Here is a 17,344-nt window from a genome sequence, read left to right as displayed (position 1 = left end):
GCAGAGGGTAGAAGGAAAGAGGTCAGGCTACTTAATATTCTGGTTTCCTCCTGGCCCAGAAGGAGTTGGCAATGGCCAAACTCCTCTGCCCACAGCTACAGTGTAGGTGGAGCCAGCTCCACAACTCACTGAGTTCCATCCATTGCTGCTTCCCCTTGAACCTGCCGGAACTTTTGCTTCCCTGTTGGTTTCCTGTAAGCCTGCCTATACCTCATGAGACCTCCTTCGCTTCACTTCCTCCTTCAAGTATGCTGTCCGTTTCCTGCCGGGAAGCCCACTGATACTTCGTGTGTCCGTATCCCTCTTCAGGAGTATATTTGTCCTAACATGTTATCCCTGCTTGTGTTAAGATTAGTTCCCCATTTCTCTTTTCTTTCTTTCTTTTTTTTTTTTTTAAGATTTTATTTATCATGAGAAACACAAAGAGAAGCAGAGACATAGACAGAGGGAGAAGCAGGCTCCATGCAGGGAGCCCAATGTGGGACTTGATCCCAGGACTCTGGGATCACGCCCTGAGCCAAAGGCAGATGCTCAACCACTGAGCCACCCAGGTGCCTCCCACCATTTCTCTTTCCAAATGCAACTAAGTCTGCTCTATCTTACATAAACACTCATTTTCAGTCTATCCTGCACCCTTAAATGTAGCCTTTTATTCTTCTGTCCTTCTCATCCAGAATGTACTCAGAACTTCTCACTTACTTTTAAATCCAAATGTATTCATTACAAGTAGATATAACCGTTTAACTTCTACACATAGGTATAAGCATTTGCTCTTTTATTATGTTTTCTAGTGTAGTCATGATAGAACTGCATATTGAAATACATATTACGTAGTATTTCCTGACAAATTATGTTTTTCTATTATATTTAGGAATATATACATACATATTTACATATATGTAGTTTGGAATATATATATATGCACATTATATATATGATGTATATGTGATGTGTATGTGTATATATGTATTTAATTATATATATTTATTATCTCTGAATTTCATTTCCAGAGAGCAAAGGGGATTTACCTAATTATAACAGGGAACAGGGGGGTTGTTAAGTCTCATAGGGTTGAGGGCCTCTGACATAAGAGTTCCACAGTGTCGGAAAAGGACCGAACATAAAACGTCTTCCATAACATTGGCCTTGACCACCCCACAGACCCCCTGAGCAACCTGTAAAATCATGTGGCCTTCCAGAGAATGGCTATCTATCAATCCAAGAAAGGCCTTCCATGTGCAGGTGCTTTCATTAGAGCACCTTACCTTCAAATCTTCCAGAAGTCCAATGTGTATTCTGAAACCCATTCAACCACCTGGAAGCCTCAGGGTTGTTCAAGCTGTGGATTGAAGTCAGTCTCGTGGGGCGGAAATGCACAATGTGGCTTCCTCAGCCCGCATTTACTGGTTCTGCCCTCCACTTCCCAAGACATTGGGAAGATGTCCCGACTAAACAAAGCAGTGAAAACAAGGTCATGAGGACCTTCCAAAGTATGTTGCTGAATACAGGAGTGATCACCCTGGACCGTGCCAGTGCCCCTTGGAGAAGACCAGTTGTTAAAAATAGTTGTAAGGAAAATGCATGATTATAACACATCATCCTACACATTGACTGATATTATTAATTTTCTTATCCTTACATGTGCTCATGAAACACCCTCTTCCTTTAGAAAGCTGCTGTTATAATGAAACCAGACAGGGACAAGGGACACTAGAGCAGATCTCACTAAAAACAATTAGACTCCTGACTGCTATAATCATTATGGCTACATGGTATCATCTTCTTCCAAGGAGCTGAGAATCATTTGCAGACATGACCTTATTCATCTATGTGACAAACCTATCCAGGGGTGGTATCATCCCCACATTAGGCCTTATGCAGTTGGGGCTATCTCAAGATCACTTGGAAAAATGGCTGTAAAGAAGAGACTGGAAACAGTCTTGTACTTTTCACTTTCATTATGGACCTGTTAGAGCTTGTGGCCACTGGCTCAAGACATGTGAGATATTTGGGAAAATGCATATGCATATTGTCATCCAAATATGAACACAGCACTATCAAAGCTGAGTCGTTTGAAACACTCTCCAAAAGGGGAAACAAAAAAAATATTCTAACATATCTCTAAAAGAAACTGTAGAATATCTCTGGCTAGCACATCTACCAAAAGCACTTGGGTCTTCTAAGTATCACACCATGAAAATAAGGGGGAAAAATGAAAGAAAAGAAATATGAATTTTAAAAAAAGATAAAATTAAGAAACATTCCTTTTGATGAAACTGCAAGTTATGGAGAGATAGATTCCTTCTGGAGCCCTCTGCTATTAGAGACATTATAATATTCATACATGAAAGAGAATCCAAGAAAAGGAAGGAAATAATTTGCCTTTTTAAGACATCTAATTTTCATCTCCAATGCACTGCAATCTTCTTCCTATTTGGCATATCTCTCAGTGACAATCAAGAATCTGAAGCAGCCCAGGGTCTTCTGGTTAATACATATTCCCTCAGCACATGTGATGTACTCAGGACCCTGAGTGGTTGACATACATGTCTACCCTTGAGCTGAATGTATCCTAGCCTATTGGTAATCTGAAGCTATTTTCTAAATCAGAAAAGTTAACTACAACTATAGTAGATCATAATATAAAAATATTAAAAGCATCTCTCTAATGTATTGAGTGTAGAGTTTGGTTTCCACCTGGCCAGGTAACACAAAGCTTTCCTAGTGTCTTGTCAAGTGGTATGAGGCACTGGACCTGGGTGACCTTGCACACACCATACTTCCCATGTCTGGGAACTTCATTGTAAAAGAATAGGGCCAAATCAGAAGATCTTTGGAGCCCCTTTCTTGAGCTCCCACCTGCTTATATATGAATTTGCTTGGCTAGACTGCATGCTTTTTTGGCCACACTTGAAGCCTGCTTGTGACCCCCTTTGTGATGTGTATCCCAGCATCGCTGGATAATTACCTGATTGAACTGTGTGTGCCAACAGAATGTTAAAAAGACCTTTCTACACTCACTACATGGATATGAATATTTCTTTACTTCATCACCTCCCCAACGACACTAAGTATCCTCCCCTTTGAATCCCAGCAACCTAGCTGACACAGTGAGTACCCAATACATGGCTCTCAGTTGTCCATTCGTTAGAGCATTTATCAAAGTAATACAAATATATAACTAATATATCAAATTACTATAAGTAAAAATATATCATATATATATCAAATAAATATAAATGGATATATTTGTGGGAGATACATATTTATTTTTTAAGTTAATTTATTTAATCATAATCCAAGATAACATTTTTGTTTCTTAAAAAAATATTTCTGGGGGTGCCTGAGTGGCTCAGTTGGTTAAACATCTGGCTTTGGCTCAGGTCCTGATCCCAGGGTCCTGGGATGGAGCCCGCTTTGGGCTTCCTGCTCAGCAGGGAGCCTGCTTCTCCCTCTCCCTCTGCTCCTTCCCTTGCTTGTGCTCTTTCTCTCTTGCTTGCTCTCTCTCAAGTAAATAAATAATTGTTTTATATATAAAAAAATATTTGTTTTTTGCCTAGAAGAAACTGTTTCTAGGCAAAAAGAAAATGTGACATTTCACCAATGAAATTTAAGCAGGCAAGATAATGAGATTCATTCATATTTTATTTTCAGTAGAATCTTGGACTCCAAGGAATTCAAAATGTCTCATATAAGCAAGACTGATTTCACTTTTTAAAAATATTTATTTATTTATTTATTTATTTATTTATTTATTTATTTAATTTAAGACAGAGAGTGAGCTCGCACAAGCAGGGGAAGGGGTGGAGGAAGAGAGAGAGGGAGAAAAGAAGACTCCACGCTGAACATGGAGCCAGATGTGGGGCTAGATCTCAGGACCCTGAGATCACAACCTGAGCTGAAACCAAGGGATGGTCGCCGAACTGACTGAGCCACCCAGGTGCCCCTTGACTTACCTTTTCTAACATTTTTGATTGTTACATTTTGATTGTTGAATTAGTGACCTTTTTTCTTGGTATGTTTTCCTAAACATAATCACTTTACAGTCAACAGTCCAGATCCCTTTATTTCATTTTATAAAGCCCTAGTCGGACAGGACCTGGAATACCAAGTACACAAAACAGGAGAACATTCTGGGAAAAGTTCTGACTTTGAACACTGAGTTTTCCAGCTCTCTGAATAGTCAAAGGCCAGCCTGGCCACAGCAGTCTCCTCCCTTCTATCTCTGAGGCTCATGGGAAGTTGCCCAACAGTCCCTGGAGTCACCTGCCTATCTCACTGTTCTTATCTTTCCATGTCAAGGTTCCAACCAACTCCTGAGCACTTTCTGAGTGTCAGCTCTGAGGGCATTAGGTGATAACATGAGACCTGGCACCTCTCCTGGGGGAGCTCATTCCTGATGGGAGAAAAAGCCACGAGAAACATGCTGCACCGCACCATGATGAGAAACATCAGGGCAGAGTCTTGTAACATGTGCCAGGGAAGCCACATGAAGAGGGGGTGAGTGGGGAAGCTTCAGAGAAGAGGCAGCACTTGAGCGAGACACTGAAGGATGAACAAGAGTTTGCCAGGGTAAGAGGGTGATATTCAATCCACAGGGTATTGAAAGGTGAGGGGCTCAAAGCAGAATTGTTTTGTTTTTGTTTTTATTTTAAGACTTTATTTATTTATTCATGAAAGACACAGAGAGAGGGGGAGAAACAGGCTCCCTGTGGGGAGCCCAATGTGGGACTCGATCCCAGGACCCCAGGATCACACCCTGAGCCAAAGGCAGATGCTTAACCACTGAGCCACCCAGGTGCCCCAAAGCAGAACATTTTTAGGAAATGTAAGTAGCTTGAAGTGGCAGAGAGTAGCATGAGATGGGCAGGGGGCAGCAAAGAGGACAATGAATAGTGGCTAAAAGTAGGGGCAAGTGGGGTAGACTGGACCAGAGCTGACATTTTATCCTAAGGTGGTGAGGAGCATCTGGAGGTTTGTAAGTAGGTCAGGTGAATGGACAGAGCTCTACTTAGATTAACGGGGAGCAGAGACTGAAAGGAGTGAGGCCTTCCAAATGCCAGCACGCTGGCTCGGAAGCTGTTGCATTTCTCCCTGGAGGCCATGCCACAGACAGACCCTGACAGTTTTAAGAATCTTGGACAGGCAGCAGGTGTTTGGTAACTGATGTGATGGCAGGATGAGGGGAAAGAGAGGTGTGGACAAAGACTCCAAGAAGGTGGTTAATTGCTGCAAAAGCTGAGAAGAGAGTAATGGAATTGATGGAGATTAGGGACGAAGGAGGAGATGAAGGACAGGGAAGGACGGGACCCAGGTGGGTCTGAGACATGCTGAGCTACAGGTGCCTGACAGTCACCTGGAGACACGCACCTAACACAGGAGATGAGGTCTGGAGCTCCAGAACATGGAGAAGGGATGAATCTTATATGCTATGGGCAGAGTTTGGTTTTGATTCAAGAGATTGCAAGGCTCTCGTAATTCTGAGACTCGCTCAGAAAATAAATAAGAGCATAAAAACTAATCTGGGGCAGCCCCAGCGGCTCAGCGGTTTAGCACTGCCGTCAGCCTGGGGCGTGATCCTGGAGACCCAGAATCCAGTCCCACGTCAGGCTCCCTGCATGGCGCCTGCTTCTCCCTCTGCCTGTGTCTCTGCCTCTCTCTCAATCTCTCTCTCTCTCTTTCCCCCCTTCTGTGTTTCTCATGAATAAATAAGTAAAATCTTAAAAAAAAAAAAAAAAAAAAAAGCTAATCTGGCAGCCAAAAAAGGTGGCCCCATGCCAGCCCTGATAGGGGTTTTAAAATTTTGTTTAGTTTTGTTTTCTTAAGTGTGTTTGATTTTATTTGCTTATTTGTGGTGGCCATCTAGATAGGAGCTGTCTTTTCCCAAGAATGTATTTAATTGCTAGGATCTGGAATAGACTTATTAACCACTGGCATAAAAAATTTAATTTTGGGGACACGATTGAGTGTCTGCCTTTGGCTCAGGAAGTCATCCCAGGGTCAGGGGATCAAGTCCCACATTGGGCTCCCTGCAAGGAGCCTGCTTCTCCCTCTGCCTGTGTCTCTGCCTTCTCTCTGTCTCTCTCATAAATAAATGGATAAAATCTTTAAAAAATTTATGTTTGACTGCAGGTGAGGAGAGCTGGTGGTGAGAAGAAGGGGTAGAAAGAAGGCAATTACAAAAACGTTATGAAATAAGTTGCTCTCCTGCTCTTCTCTTCAGAGGATTTGATGAGACCTACCAGGAGAGCTGTTTGATACTGCCATACAGGGTGCACACTGAACAAAACCAGAGAGGGCAATTCACATCTTAGACCTTGCAGAAATGGAAACTTAAAGAAGATGGAAGTAAAATACCTTAAGGAAGGGAGCATCTTTTTCTAGAAATTCCTATTGAAGATGGTTCCCTGGTGAGAAATGTAAGAACAGTAACATATACTCATTTCACCCAGATTATCTGAAGGTGGAGGAAACACGATCCAGTCATTCTCTAGTTGCTGGCATCATACTGTAGGGATCAGCCTGAAATTCAGTCTTCAGCTAGAATAAACACAACTCAAGATATAATCAGGTCTAAAATCTTGTCACAGTCAAATGCAATGTTCTTTTACCAAAAGAGAAGGTCTAGCATCTCCACCTCCTGTTTCCAAGTGGTGGAAGTGGAGAAGGAAGCCAGCAGATATCTTGATTTCAGTCTTTGTGAGGATTCATGTATCAATTCCTTAAGTGGAAGATGTTTTCCTAGTCCGTTGTGGCTGCTGATATTACAGGCAGGATGGCTTAAACAATGACCATTTACTTCTCACAGTTCTGGATGCGGAAGTCCAAGATCAAGTCACCAGCAGATTCCATGTCTGGTGTGAGCCCACTTCTTGGTTCATAGGCAGCAGTCTTCTCCCTGTGTCCTCACATGGTGGGAAGGGTGAGGTAACTTTCGGGGATCTATTTTGTAAGAGCACTAATCCCTTTTTTGAGGGCTCTGCCTGCATGACCTAATCACCTCCCAAAGGCCCCACCTCCAATTAAAATAATTCTAAAGAAAGAAACACAACTTCCATACCTTCACTTGTTTATTTAAAAAAAAAAAAATGTGTTCCCTAGAAATTGAAAGCTCCTAAGAAGGTAGACACCATCTGGTCTATCACCAAATCCTTTAGGGCCTAGAACAGTGCCAAGCACATAATAGGTGCTCAATTTTATTTTTAAATTTTTTGCTGACTAAGCAAATTGAAACTAAGGTTTGAAGGAATTTAGTCAGGAGGAAAAGAAATTAGGCCAATTTAAAACTATAATGAGGGGCAGCCCGGGTGACTCAGCGGTTTAGCGCCACCTTCAGCCCAGGTTGTGGTCCTGGAGACCCCAGATGGAGTCCCACGTCCGGCTCCCTGCAGGGAGCTTGCTTCTCCCTCTGCCTGTGTCTCTGCCTCTCTCTCTCTCTCTCTCTCTGGTCTCTCATGAATAAATAAATAAAATATTTTTTTAAAATTAAAAAAAAATAAAACTATAATGATAATCATGTTGATGACTATGGTGAACATTTTATTGAGCAATGACCACGTGCCAGGCCACTGTTCTAATGGCTCATGTGTATGGACCCAAACTTGAGCAGCCTAAATCCAGAACCGGAACTGCTCACCACCATAGGTGCTTTAGCTACATGGTTAGTTTGAACACTAATATCCTTCTACCCATGTACTACCTTTGAGACTGATGAATACAAACTGAGCTGGCTTTCTTCTCTTTCTTTTCAGAATATTTTATTTGTGCATTTAACTCATTCAATAGTCAGTTTCTCAATTGCCCCATTTTGCTGGTAGAAAAATTCCTGAATAGATAGCAGACTTTCTACCCCATGAGCAGCTTCCCCTGAATATTATATGATGTTTGTAAGGGCCACATCCAGGGTTAGCTCAAATATGACTCCACATATGTATTCTGACACCTGAGATCCTATTTCAGCCCACCACCTTAAAATCCTCACAAAGCATAGGCTTCAATGGGGGCGAGGCCTCTGTTTTATTAATGCTGTAAACAAATGATGGTTGGCACAAAGTGGACCATCAATAAATATGAATGGAAGAATGAATTCATGTTCTGAGAACCTTGGAACATTATGTGAACTCCGCACCCCCACCCTACCCTCCAAAAAAGACTAGCTATATTACCCAACTCTGTTTAATTTTAGAGCAGTAAATTGCCATAGAGCTATAAGACCATGAGTCCTTATTTCCATCTCCTTCAATGATATCCAGACTTAAAATACAATGAAATGTTTCTCAACAATATTTGGAAAGATACAGAAATCAGCGGATTCCTCTGAGGCCCTAGCTGGCCATGTTCAGAGAGGAGGCTGGCCTCTGGACCGCAGACGGCCGGCTCGCATTGCCCCTGGCTCCCCTGGAGCGCCTGCAGCGAAGGGAACGGATCGCCGAGTTTAGGGCGCCCCCTGCTGTTGAGTGGCGCCCCCAGGAGAATCGGGCGGGCCTTTCCCTGGACAGCCGCTTGGGTGGAAAGTCGGAGAAGCTTCTGGAAAGGACCTCAGAGGCGATTAGTTCGAACCCACATATTGCAGATGGGGAAACTGAGGCCCAAAGAGGTCAACTGCCTCACCTCCGGGCACCTAGCTGGGTAAATCTCTTACAGGGGAAGACGCTGGATTCCCCGACATGTGCGTCCCAAAGAGGGAAATTGAACTTGGAACTCGTCTCTTCTGCCTTTTTAAAAATTTAGACCTTCATAAAAATGACTTGCTGAAATCCAGCCAACAAAAATGTGATATTAATGAAGAACTGACATTTAGAGGAGCTGCAGTAAATGAACTATTATTGAGCACAGGATCCAGTTTAATACAGATCCAAGATGAAGCCACCATGAGAATTACAGGGTAATTGATGTAAACTACGTAAATTTTTACATAATAAAAACACAAAAACTGAGCATTGGGGGAGGTTTTTTTTGTTTTTGTTTTTTAAGACTTTATTTTATTCATGAAATACTGAGAGAAAGAGAGAGAGAGACAGAGGGAAAAGCAGGCTCCCTGCAGGGAGCCCAGTGGGACTTGATTCCAGGACCCCAGGATCCAGACCTGAGCCAAAGGCAGCGGCACAACCGCTGAGGCACCCAGGTGCGTGGCGGGCGGCGGGGAGTTTATTCATACGCTGATTTATACACATTTCTCACAGCGCTTCAATAGGTATAGCCTAAGATTGAAATATGTACTTTCAAAAAATACTCTGTTGACTTGTGTTTTCCATCATCTTTTCCTTATTTTTAGAAGGATAACTTAGGGGCACTAGAGTGGCTCACTCAGTTAAGCATCTGCCTTTGGCTGAGGTTCAGGGTCCTGGGATGGAGCCCCAGTCAGGCTCCCCCATCACCAGGAAGTCCACTTCTCCCTCCCCACCAACTTCTCTCCCTCCCACCTCCCAAAACCCCCCTGTGCTCGCTCTCTCTCTCTCTCCTCCAAATAAATAAAATCCTAAATAAAAAACTTAGAAGGGTCACATTATGTTTAGCCAGTGTTCAAAATTCAATTAGATCTGTTTCATTTCCCCTTTTTTCCCTAAATCCAAGAAAATCTAATGTCTAATTTAAATCATTAAAATAGTGTGACATTAAAATAGGGGCGCCTGGGTGGCTCAGTTGGTTAAGCACCTGCCTTTGGCTCAGGTCATGATCCTAGGATCCTGGAATCAACCCCACCAGACTCTCTGCTCAGTAGGGAACCTGCTTCTCCTTCTCACTGGGCCTGCCACTCTCCACCTACTTATGGTCTGTCTCTCTGGCAAATAAGTAAATAAATGAAATCTTAAAACAACAACAACAAAAAAGCATGACTAATATAATCCCAATTTTGTAAAACTATAGCCAAGTGGTTAAGAGTCTGAAATTGTGACTCTGATTGCTAGTGAATGAAGGTTGCTTAAATTTTGCTTGGAACTCATCCGTAAAATGAGATTAAATAGTCCCCAGTTTCTGGTTTACAGGTAATCCATGTGAAGTTCTTAGTACAGTGTTCAAATGTTAGCTGTAAGTATCTCTCCTTCCAGCTCTGTTATTCATATCTGTAATGATATTCACCAAATGTTAATAATAGTTGTTTGCGAATGATGGAATTTGGGGGATTTCTTTCTTTTTCATGCAATTCTGTATGGCATTGTGTTTGGATGTTTTTCCTTTTTTACGATGAATGACACAAAGCCATCCCTTAACCAATAAAGTATGTATATATATATATTTTTAAGTTAAGAATGACTAATCATAAATTTATTATACCCATTTCTGATTATTTATACCTTCCACTTCCCATAATGTGAACTATTCACATTTTCAATATGTGATTTAAAATAAATTATCCATTATTTGTATTTCAAGGGCTCACCAAGAATGGTTCTCCTTACACACTAATGAAGTAAAAACACCTGTTTTTAGCTTAGATATTTCTTTCATTATCTTTCCTCCATAGGTCTCCTATTTTGAAGGTTTTTAATCTACCAAACAATGCACACATTTAGAAGGAAAATGTATCTTCTGGCTTCTTTTTTTTTTTTGGTCTTTTTTGTCTTCTGGCTTCCAAAAGCATAGATACACCTACCATGTACAAAATGCGATGCTACTGATTGATGTTATCACATGAAATTAGATGTGTAAAGCATTTAAAACAGTGGCTGAGACAGAACAAACATTCTGGAAACATTAGCTATTATGACTACATAATAACAGCCAAAAACTAAGGGAATTAAAAGCTACTTCTCTCAGCCTGTGCTGCCTTGTGGGAAATTAATGTATCACTTCTACTTGATATTTTGAAATATTAAAAATAAGTGTTCGGAGGTGACCTTGAGGATACCCAGAGGCCTAGGAGCCCCAGACTGGGGGGCTGACTGCTGTGAGCCATTGAATCTCCCACTTGGCAGGGGACTATGAGGTTCCTTGACTGAGCATGTTGAATGTGTTGATGCACATACTCTGGTTGAAAGGCCTGTGCAACCCTCCAACCTTCCTTACCACTCAACTAAAACAAATATTTCCTATAAACTAATTTTAACAGATGTATATCTGAAGTCTACTTAATGTGCAAGTGTTCGTTAAGACCATAGGCTTCTCAAAAAAAAAAAAAAAAGGCGAATTCTATTTATGTGATCTAGGACAGCAATCACCAATCTAGCAATTACCTCTGAGGCTATGGGGATGAAATATGACTAGGAAAGAATGTGAGAGATTTTTTTGGAGTGATGGGAACACTCTAGGTCTGGAGAATGGTTTGGGGCATCTGTGTTTGTCAAAATTCATTAAACGGTACACCTAAGATTTCTGCATTTCATTTTAAGTCAAATTTACTTAAAGAAAAGGATTATAGGGCAGCCCCAGTGGCTCAGCGGTTTAGCACCGCCTTTGGCCCAGGGCGTGATCCTGGAGACCTGGGATCGAGTCCCACGTCGGGCTCCCTGCGTGGAGACTGCTTCTCCCTCTGCCTGTGTCTCTGCCTGTCTCTGTCTCTGTGTGTCTCATGAATAAATAAATAAAATCTTAAATTTTTTTTTTTTAAAAAGGACTATAAACAAATACTGACTCTAGTTAATGACGTGGAGGTGGACTGTTTAGAGTTGAAGTGATTGGTATCTGGAACTTTGTAATGCATTACAACTTTAGAAGGACTGATGGATGACAGAGAGGTGTGTGACAAAAGCATATAGTAAAATGTTAACTGCATTGGGCATCTGGATATTAACTGCACAATTGCCCCAACTTTTATGTTAGAAAATTTTCATAGGAAAATGTTGGGAGGGAGAAAATTAAGGTAAGTTCAATCGTTTATTGTCTTTAAATATAATGTTACTCAAGCGTATTTCATTCTCAAGATTCTACTTTGTAAAAGGGCATTTATTACAGTTCTGACCAAAGAAGCCTGCAGAGCAGAAACCTAATACCTCGGTGGTACTTTTCCCACATAACTGGATGGGAACTATTCGCAGACACATCCTTCTTCCCTTTGGTCTGTGCTGCTGGAGGGCGGGGAGCACTGTATCCTTTAATGAGCTCCATGTATGGTGCCTGGCAGGCACTTCATTAATGTGTGGTAAGAATAAGGTTTTGGAGCCAGACAGGTTCTGCATCTTACATGCTGCCACCAGCTCTGAGCTTTTGTGTTCCCATCTTTAAAAAGGGAGTAATCTCTGGCTGTTCTTTTTTTTTTTTTTTTTTTTTTTTAGATTTTATTTATTTATTCATGATAGTCACACAGAGAGAGACAGAGAGGCAGAGACACAGGCAGAGGGAGAAGCAGGCTCCATGCTGGGAGCCCGACGTGGGATTCGATCCCGGGTCTCCAGGATCACGCCCCGGGCCAAAGGCAGGCACCAAACCGCTGCGCCACCCAGGAATCCCTCTCTGGCTGTTCTAAGGCTTCAGTGAGATGATGTAGGTATGTACAGTATCTGGCTCCTGAGAATAGCTTTAAAAAAGTAGCACATACTCAAGATGGAGCCACACTTGGGTCATTGAGCCCTCACGGAACTACGGGAGACCAAAAACCCAATAGATGTAGTGGTGGTGGTGGTGGTGAATGTTCATGCTAATCGAGACTAAGATATCTTGTCATTCCACTGCTCCTTCTATAGTTTGTCTTATCCACACCTTCCCTGTTATTTATGACATGCCCCCTGGGGACTGAAGCTCTGCATGTGGGCCCCAACCAGGATCATCCTCTTCACCAGGGAGCTGAGGTCCCTGGGTCATGATCTGCATCATATTAGAATTCCCAGCATTTTCTAATTTGAGAAGCTCTAGTCTACATTAGATGGGATTTCTGATGACTCCCAGTTACCCACTGATGACAAATCTTGTTTGTCTTTAGCAGAGCTACCACCTATCCTTTACTCTCTTACTCTTACTTCTTATGGCCCCTAATCTCTTCATTCTTTAGAACTTGCTCTTCACTGCTGTTGCATTATTGTCATTAAAAAAAAAATCTGATCATCATGCTCAATCTTGTTAACTCATACACTTTAAATCATGAGATTTAAAAAATTAACTTCTTAAAGGACAATTGGCTTTTCTGAAAATATTAAATATATGGGTACACGGGTAATTATTTACATAAATAAATCACTACGTTGATAAAGTTCTTTTCTCTACAATTAGGTTTTATTGTTATTTTATAGGCTCACCAAAGTTCAGGTTCGAGTCTGAACAACTCAGCCAGGCAGGTAAGGAAGCATATGGAGCCTCAGCTTCCCTCACCAGCCTTGCTTCCTGCCACCCCTACCCTCACCCCACCTCTGCTCCACTCCCCAAACCCTCACAGCTCCTGCACCTCTGAAGAGCCCTGGTAACTAAGATCAGGGCTATGCACATCAATCTCACCCTGCTACCTGAAAACACGGCTTTTTAAAATAACATTCTAGGGATGCGTGGGAGGCTCAGTCGTGATCCTGGGGTCCCAGGAAGGAGCTCTGCATGTTGTCTATGTCCTGCCCCCTCTCTCTGCCCCTCCCCCCACTCGTGTTCTCTCTCTCTCTCAAATAAATAAGTAAAATCTTTTAATAAAAAATAAAACAGCATTTTATTCTAATGCCTAGAGCCAACTGGACAATATGGAAGGGGTGTTGACATTGGAAAATTATAACTTTGTAACCATGATAGTAAACACTGGTTTAGGCAAATGATTAATGGATGTATGGTCTTAAAGTGTCTCCCCAGAGGTGGACTTGGGGAGGAGAGAAAGAAGTGTAACTGTAAAAGGCAGAATCAAGTACCACTTATCCTGATACCCTGTGAAGGACACAACTCACACATGTCAGTGCTCAACCTGAATCTAATAAGTAGGAACTCCCAGCAAGAAACATTCACTTATCAAAAGGAAGGCCCCTCTTCCTTCAAGATGTGATGTGAAAGAAATATTCCAGGTTAAAGGAAAGGAGGGACATAATAACTAAAAGTAAAATCCTAGACTGGATTCTGTACTACAGTGGAGAAATGTATAAAATACATTATCGGCTTACTTGTCAAATTGGAATATGGATGGCAGGTTACGTAAAAGTATCACATCAGTGTTAAATGTCTGAACCTGGTAACTACTGTGCTTGTGGGAGGGATTGTTCTTAGTCTTAGGAAACGCATGCTGACATATCTATAAGGGTCTATAGTATATGCGACCCACCCACAAATGATTCAGGGAAAATGTGGGGGGGGGGGGGGCGCGCCCATGTGTGTATAGATGTAGAGAGAGAGAGAGGAGAGAAAGCTAACTCATTTGGACAAATAAAAGCACTTGGGGCCAAATTCAACTATTGGTAAATTTGGGTAAAGCATGTTCTGATGTTCTGTGTATACTTTTGTAATTTTCTATAAGCTTAAAATTATTTCCAAATAAGAAGTCTAAAGTTTAAAAAATATCCTTTCCGGGGATCCCTGGGTGGCGCAGCGGTTTGGCGCCTGCCTTTGGCCCAGGGCGCGATCCTGGAGACCCGGGATCGAATCCCACGTCGGGCTCCCGGTGCATGGAGCCTGTTTCTCTCTCTGCCTGTGTCTCTGCCTCTCTCTCTCTTTGTGACTGTCATAAGTAAAAAAAAAAAATAAAAAAAAAAATCCATATTTATAAAAAAAAATATCCTTTCCAAATTAAAAGAGCACTCTACTCAATGACATATTTCTCTAAGCAAAGGTACAGCTACACACTGTCAGGAGCAGAAGTACAATCGGGCTTGTGAAAAACCACCTGCGGAGGGTGAGCGTGGAAAGTGGTTGCAGGGGAGATGTGGGAGCAGCAGTGATGAATCCCAGCTAACAGGTACTGAGCCCTCCTGCACTGTAATCACCTTGCAAGTATAATGACAATTTCACTGTTTCTTAATTCATCCATTTATACCTTTGTGTGTGTGTGTGTGTTTTAAGATTTATTTCAGTGAGAAAGAATGCAGCAGAGGGGCAAAGGAAGATGAAAGAAATGCAAGCAGACTGCACCCTTAACAACCCCACTGGGGGTGATCATATGACCCTGAGATCAGACTGGAGCTGAAATTGAGACTCGGACACTTAACTTTGCCACCCAGGCACCCCACCTTTATGTTTCTTTATGTTATTTTTTTCTAACTTAGGTTAAAGGCTTTGTTTTCTTACCATTTTCATTTTTTTCTTTCCATAATATAATCATTTAAATCAGCGAATTTGCTATGATCAGAATTCTGGTTTTCATATTAGTGTTGTTTTGTTTCTGATGTGAAATGATAATGAGTGGAGCTTAAGAAAAAGGCTTAGTTTATTATATGCACCACTGAAAAAGTTTCCAAGTTGTTCATTAGTGGAGAAATTTCACGTGTCTTAGAATATTCGGAAATACAGTGTTTCATTGTGGCTGTGTTCATCAAGGACCAACAGCTAGCACTCTGGACACGTTGGAATGAATCCATAAAACTGCTACATAATGAATTAAAAGAGGTTCCATTTTTCAGAGGTCAGGAAAAATTCTTGAATTAAATCCAGTAAGTTTTTGGCCTAATGGGGTCATTCAAAGTTCATAGTACTTAATAGATTTAGCTGAAAGGGGACAGCATTTAGTTGTTTTCTAGGTAAGGGCTGCTGTAAATAAAATTATTTTCCTTTTACTGTCCCTCCTTTCTCTTCCTAAAATGATGGGATGACCATGCAAATACATAATAGCCAGATGATCAGGTTTTCAGTTCTATACCTCCATACTATTGTTTTTTTTTTTTTTTTAAGATGTTATTTATTTATTTAAGAGAGAGAGAAAGAGAGAATGAGCATGAGCAGGGGGTAGGGGGTAGAGGGAAAGAGAGAAGCAGACTGTGCTGAGCAGGGAGCCTGACTGGCCTCGGGGGCTCAATCCCAGGACACTGAGATCATGACCAGAGCCGAAGGAAGACCCTTTATTGACTGAGACACCCAGGCACCTCTCTATACTGTTTTCCGTGTCATTCTCACCGAATTTCCTTGCTTTTATCAGAGCTGCTTCAATTTCCTTTTGATATAAAAGCATCTGTGGTTTGAACTGATGGGTTGGCAGCTCTGCCAAAGTATTTAATACCTTGTGAACAATAGACTTGACAGAAGCAATAATTGGGAACAAGTATGACAACAGCCTAACTAAGATTTGTAGAGGATCCTTCAACCTACTTTCTATTTGGCCAAATCAAGTTATGTAAAAGAGAATTTGATGGTGGAGTTTGTCCTACCTGGGATAACCAAATGGTTTGTTCTTGAACTTTATTATTCAGAAACACGTATCCAAATACAACCAAAAATGATGGCCACCATATAAATGTCAACTTGTTTGGTACATAAATACGTACAAAGCGATTCCTCTGTCCAGCATCTTTGCAGCAAATGATTTAAGGCTTTTCTGTTGAGTTTGTACAGTAGACACAGATTACATGAGCCATGACTGTTATCGTAAGAGACAGGTTTCACATGTATCCTACCAAGTTCAAGCATTCAAAACCAAGGGAGAAACTGGACACAAAGCAATAGAAATCAGTTATCTCCTGGAAAGACTACACTTCCTCCTGGGAAGTCTGCACTTCAATAGGCACATCAATGAGAGGAAATTACGTCATTTGAGATCTGGGCAAAGAGTATAGACATATTAAACTATATAATGACATAAAACCATTCCTCAGGGGCAGACCTTCCTCTCTCCAAAGCTGACATTATGTGGTGATCATACATTGGCATGAATATATCAAGCCTGGAAGGGTACACCCAGAGTAAATGACCTATTTCTCAGATGTCTGGAAAATAATGTAACAAAATTTGTGCAAAGTTATAATTTAAAGGTGTAATTAAATCAGAGCAAGAACATTGATTAACTAGTTGAACAAAGTGTTATTATTTATGTCCTGTACTCTAATAGCACAATTATGTATTACAAGGTATTACAAAAAAGCTAAAATATCATATAGCTGAAATATCTGTGTTGTATTCCCATGGATACTAGTAACACTAGTTACATGCCTTTAAAATTTTCAATCCGGGATCCCTGGGTGGCACAGCGGTTTGGCGCCTGCCTTTGGCCCAGGGCGCAATCCTGGAGACCCGGGATCGAATCCCACATCGGGCTTCCGGTGCATGGAGCCTGCTTCTCCTTCTGCCTATGTCTCTGCCTCTCTCTCTTTCTCTCTCTGTGACTATCATAAATAAATAAAAATTAAAAAAAAAATAAAAAAATAAAATAAAAATTTCAATCCATTAAACTAACTTATTTTACTTCAAAACTGGTTCCTGAACATTTTTAACAGGTGAGGTATTTTTTGGTGAGTTAAAGAGAAACATAAATTAGTTTTATTTATGTAGAACTTTATCACAATGGCCACTGAGGATTTTTTTT

Source organism: Canis lupus, chromosome 24 (assembly GCF_011100685.1).
Source record: "Canis lupus familiaris isolate Mischka breed German Shepherd chromosome 24, alternate assembly UU_Cfam_GSD_1.0, whole genome shotgun sequence".
Lineage (NCBI taxonomy): Eukaryota > Metazoa > Chordata > Mammalia > Carnivora > Canidae > Canis > Canis lupus.
The sequence above is the reverse complement of the archived record's forward strand: the minus strand, read 5'-3'. Positions refer to the sequence as shown.